Here is a 6000-nt window from a genome sequence, read left to right as displayed (position 1 = left end):
CAGGAACATTAAAGGTGAAACCTACTTAAAACAATGTAATTTCAATTCAAACATAAGCATCAAAACTACCCATGGAAAAAACAACTAGGCATGTAATCATCTTAACAAAGGCATCATCTTCAACAAGAGATGTGATATGCCACTGTTATTTCGTATACGGTCATAAACAGGTCACTCTAAAGACCAATCTAAAAGTAAAGACCAATTTGTAGACTTCGACCTAGGTGCACATCTGCCTCTGCTATAATAACAGTCCTTGAGAAACTGGCAATAGCTGAGAAAGAGCTTGCGTCTAACCTAGATTAATTGTATACAACTCTGTTGAAACCGAACTAAACGAGAACAATGAAAAGTGACGAGGGATTGTCTTGACGTTTAAAACAGACAAACAAAAGCAAAAAAGGCAAACACAAAAAAGGTGACAGCTGTAGAAGTCTTCTCGTTCCTCGGGGTTTCAATTTTGTTGCTGAGGCCTATGTAATGATCAAATTATGAGCTAAAATACTTGAAAGGAATCATAAATGCATACTGTAATAAGGGAACTCAGATCCCGGAATTACAATGCAACTTAATATAAATAAGACGCAAATATTTTGAATTTGCCAACCGTAATTTAAAGGAAGAAGCAATTTCCAATGACCAGGAAGAATCATTATATTTGACCGAAAGAGCAAATATAATTAGATCTCCCAGACTAAAAATATATATATATGGATGGACAAAAATGAAATTTCTAAAAAAAATCACATCAGCCATCCTTCCCTTCTACGCAACAGTCTCGAAACAATGTATTCAATACAGCTTTCTCATTCTCAGGCAGTGTTTTGATTTTTCAACTTGGAGAGTTCACGCTTGATTACTGCTCCTCTCTTGATCTTAGCCAGAATCACTTTGAATCGCTCAAAATCATTTAGCCACCTCTTTTGAATATCTGCAACCTCCATTGCCTAAATCAAAACTTTTTTCTTTGGCACTCTGGGATTATCAATCTATCAGTTAGTGAAAGCCTCTTAAAGTTCATCCGAGTTCTCACCATCTTGGGTGCATCAAACAAGGCCCGGTTCTGGTCTACAACATCCACAATCACCACAAGCTTCCCATAGTCGGGGCCATAGTTTACGAGAGCAAAACGTCCAATTTCGACATAGCTCCCGCCTGAAAGGCATGATACCCGATTTGCATAAAAACAGATAGATACCCTGTAATCAGAATATGTAATAATATAAACAGATAGATACCATCGGTAGACCAGTTTACACCAATCCCTGTCAACAATATGTAAAACTATGATCAATGTAACACATTTACATGAGTTTGACCAAGTTCATTTATATTGGTACAAGAGATCTGTAAAACTAGATACCATCTGTAGACCAGTTTACACCACTCCCTGTAAACAATATGTAAAACTATAATCAATGTAACACATTTACACGAGTTTGACCAAGTTAATTTATATTGGTACAAGAGATCTGTAAAACTTAAACTGAGGAATAAATTTAAAAGTGACACAGTGAAAGTATTAAAAAACTTAAAACTTGTGCAGTAGTTTTGGTCCGTGTTACAGAGATTATTAATATAAAATTAATAATTACAAGGAAAATATGAACTATGACGTATCGTAAAAACCTGAGCAAATTTTACTAATCATCAAAATTCTAAATGCTAACTATCAAATTATGACAATATTTTATAAAAAGGAATTCAAATTTTTAAAGATTTCATATGGTATTCCAAATTTTTAGAAATTCATAATGCTAACTATCAAATTACCGTGTTACAGAGATTATTAATATAAAATTAATAATTACAAGGAAAATATGAACTATGACGTATCGTAAAAACCTGAGCAAATTTTACTAATCATCAAAATTCTAAATGCTAACTATCAAATTATGACAATATTTTATAAAAAGGAATTCAAATTTTTAAAGATTTCATATGGTATTCCAAATTTTTAGAAATTCATAATGCTAACTATCCCCTTACCCTCTGGAAAGCCAATTGCCCCCTAAAATCCATTCTTTTTGGCTGGCTACTCTATCATAACAGGAATCTTGTCTGGGATGTCCTTCAATCTAAGGGGTGGCAGGGTCCGAGTCAATGTGTTTTCTGCCATCTGGCATTGGAAACTAATATTCACATTTTCCTTCACTGCCCTTTCACCTCCTCCATCTGGCTTGAGTTGTCAAACTGTTATGGTTTCACTGCTCCCCCCTTCTCCTCGGTCTCGGATGCTTTTCTCTGGTGGTCATCACAGCGACCTCTCTGGCAGGCTATCTTCCTTCTCTCGGTTTGGCACGTATGGAAGTCCAGATGCGCATGCGTTTTTCGGGATCTCCATCCACATATACAGTCCATCTCTTCAATGATCTGCAGCTTCTTGCCTCCTGACTAATCATCATCTATAGATGGCTCCTCCGGATGCTGGCTCTTTTTCTCTGGTTTGCGCTAGTTTTTGGATCGCCATATATCTACATGTTGTTTATATTCTCTACATTTTGCACAGATCCTGTGTATATTTTCTCTATGTTTTCTACTATTTTGATCTATTCTTATATCGCACAATGATGATCCAAAATGCCGGTTGGTCTCTTACCGGCCATCCATTCACGAATTTATCATGGAAAATTGTAATCTTATGACAGCTTATATGATCTCAATATAACAAATATAGCTTTTTTTCCTCTGAAAAAAAAACTATCAAATTACGACAATATTTTTTAAAAAAGAATTCCAATTTTTAAGGATTTCATATAGTATTCTAAATTTTTAGAAATTCATCCTGTAAAATTGAAGGAATTTTGAAATAGGCCATCATTGTTGAAAAAAACCTAAAAAAAATTGGTAAAATAATTTTGTGAAGACCAAATTCTACTGTTATTAGGAATATTAAAAATAAGAAGAAAGAACCCAAAAAAACCTCTAAATATATAGAATTTTAATGTGTGAAGATCCATATGAATGAAATGGGGCAACACGATTTACAAGAATCTCTGTAAAAGATCTTTAAAATTTAATAAGCTGAAAACCAATTCATATGAGAGTAATAAGTCCAATTTAAATATTAGAAACCCTACCCTTAACTCCTAAGAGGATAGGAGTGAATAAAAAAATCATGCCATAACTACAATTATACTTTCAAAATCAAAACGCCCTTTTGTAATCTTAAAATGTCAAAGAAAAGAATACAATAAAATATCAAAGAAAAGAATACAAGCATTAATCCTAACCCTAAACCTAACCCTTCCTTCGGTAAACTCCCTCTATCCCCAATTTCTTCCCTTCCGGCCCTGTCCGCTGGTCCTCCCTCTATCCCCAATTTCTTCCCTTCCAGCCCTATCTTCTGGTCCCCCTTTGAAGGACTTCAGAGAACTTCGCTTCAGTGAGACTTCTAAAGGAAAACCTAGCCAAGCCAATGAGTGGATTTTACATTGGATTTTACATGCTTATGTGAGTGCCATATACCTTCATTAATAATCTTAAAATCTTAAAGGAATCTGAGCACTAGGGCAGGGTCTTTTAGTTGAAACTACAAATAATAACCCAAACATGTTAATGAAAGAGATTTCATGGCCATTATCAATATCTTCCACAAAATCTAATGCAAATCTCCAAAGTAGCAATGCAAAACTCCTTACAAAAAACACAGCTCCCTCTTCTCCCATTTTTGGGGCAAATGGCAACATTTTTGGGGACAATGGCAACAATTTGGCGCTGACAAGCTAGCCAATTTTGGGCTGGCATAATGGCACATTCCCTTGACTTGACTTTGATTCGAGTGAGACATTCGAGAATTCATTCAAACTCATTGGCAAGATCTGGCTATGAAGGACCTTATCCCCAAGTGAAGTGACCGTGACCAAGAACAAGCAGCCCATCACTTCACCAATCATCAATCATGACACAAAGCCAACATAATGTATCATTTGAATATTATAGGCCAGATTCATTTGAATATTACAAGCCAGGATCATTTGTAACTTGAATATTACAGTACAGGAGGGTTATCCTGGACTATCAATCAACTGGACTATCAATCACTCAGAAAGACAGATTTGGAAGAAAAAATTGACAATCACAATATAGACGACAAGCCAACCATTTTGGTACACTCTTAAACGAGGTCTCACCGACTATGAACCAGGTCTCACCAGCTATATTCATAGGGATCTGGTTTCCCTGAGACATTTTGGTACCTTAAACGAGTTCTCACCGACTATGAATTAGGTCTCACCAACTATATTCATAGGGATCTGGTTTCCCTGAGAAGAGGGATGAAAGAAAATTTTTGGTATATATAATCCTCGTTTGACCATAACCCTAACATAAAAATCATAGCACTAAAATCAACTACATAAAACCCAAACCTTCACAACCTTAAGCTGAAAACCAACAAGAAGACAATGTCATGAAATTCCCCGGGAGACAGATGATTCTGCTGATATAAATTTACCAGGAGACAGGTGAACCCGATGCATAATATACCACACCGGGCTGTTATCAGACTGGACATTTAATTTATGCTTCTTACTGAGTACGTCTTCCATGTATTAGGAAGCACACAACTGAGAAGCAACAACAGTATAACATATAGACTAACCAAGTAAACCAACAGGAAACCAAGTAACCCAAAGAATCCTCTGTGAATGTAAGCAAGAAAACGTTTACTGAATGCTCCGCTTAATGAATGCACTCAGTTAAAATTTATCGATGCCTGCAAACTCCATTTATGCTTTTCTTGACACATCCCTTCAAATGAAAGTCAGGAATGCAACGCCTATGAAAAGCAACTTCAAACCCTACTTACAAGGTTGCCAGAAAAATATACCGATATTTTCCGAAGAGCTTAAACAGTGCAGTAATTTATTAATCGTTGACAACCTGCAGTAAACGAACAAAAACTATAATAGTTTGTAGTAAAGAAGATCGAACCTTCAGTCCACAAAAATATACTCCACACAAGAATGCCTCCAGAGACCGAGCCCACATGATAACCACGCTTCCAATTTTGCTATAAAATAGCAACAAGCAGATTAAAACGCTGTTGAATTTAGGGTTTCGGAAGTAGGGTTAGAGTAAGAGGCTTGAAATGCTTGAAGAAAGAAAGAATTTATTTTAAGTTAAAGATAGCTTATGGGATAGATTGTTTTTTCATCTCCGTGATGTATTTTGTTTTTTTCTATGAAGCTTTACAATAAATGCTCCAAGCTTCTCGACAAACCCCTCGCTAAATAGATTATCCCAAGAGCTAGCTGTCAGGATATCTTCATAACCTTCCCTGTTGTCTTTGAAGGCTTCACAATTTAAAATGAAATGTTTCTCTGTTTCCACTTTTCTGTAAGAACAAAAAATGCATACCCTTTCTTCCCACACTTTCTTTGGCCTTTTTTCACAACGGAGTTATGAGAATTAGTCTTTGACTGGGCAATAAGAATTTTGGCTCTCCAAGAGATATTGGCCTCTAAGTATGCTTTTGGTTGATAATTATGAGTGGGATTGTTAAACTCACATGGACAGTGAGACAGATGGAAAGATAAATCATTGAGTACAATTTTTATTAACAATAGATGTACATTTATAGTACAATAGGTGACTCTTGGGATTCAGATCCCAAGGTCTCTTGGACTTCTTTGTCCATTCAACTTCCACGCTAACCCTTTAGGATTAGGTGTCCAACATTCCCCCCCTTAATCCGAAGGGTTATGTATGAGTCCAAGAAGAGAGCTGTAATACAAAATGTGCAAAAAATGCATGGCAGCACTAGGCTGAATGTGCTCTATGAAATGTTGGTAAAAAAGGGCGGTGGTTTAAGGATGACCACCAACACTGGAACGCTTAGTGCAGTTCCCGGAACTCTTCCAAAACTGGCAAGAAACTGAAGTTTTCTGCTAGAGGAAGTGATCCTATTGTTTTAAAGAGGGAAACCTTCAACCATAAAAGGGAGGTCTCACCCCGCATAAAAGGTAAAACTTCAACCTGAAAAGGGAAGTCTCAACC

General features: G+C 36.3%; 1 non-coding gene and 1 pseudogene across 2 annotated transcripts; both read right to left on the bottom strand.

Annotated features, from left to right (window-relative positions):
• Positions 1–748: 748 nt before the first annotated feature.
• Positions 749–4972, bottom strand: LOC149162332 (large ribosomal subunit protein eL14y pseudogene; annotated as a pseudogene). The gene is made up of 2 exons (XR_016261924.1): positions 4936–4972; positions 749–1265 (listed from the first exon to the last, which is right to left on the bottom strand). The product of XR_016261924.1 is annotated as a large ribosomal subunit protein eL14y pseudogene (transcript).
• On the bottom strand, positions 4449–4580 carry LOC149162333 (small nucleolar RNA snoR137). The gene has a single exon (XR_016262169.1). It is a non-coding gene; the product is annotated as a small nucleolar RNA snoR137 (small nucleolar RNA).
• Positions 4973–6000: the final 1028 nt, after the last annotated feature.

Source organism: Pinus tabuliformis, chromosome 5_2, assembly GCF_031772625.1.
Source record: "Pinus tabuliformis cultivar Carrire ecotype Pingquan chromosome 5_2, CPIR1, whole genome shotgun sequence".
NCBI lineage: Eukaryota > Viridiplantae > Streptophyta > Pinopsida > Pinales > Pinaceae > Pinus > Pinus tabuliformis.
Note: the sequence above shows the minus strand (reverse complement) of the source record. Positions and strands in the feature narration are given on the sequence as shown.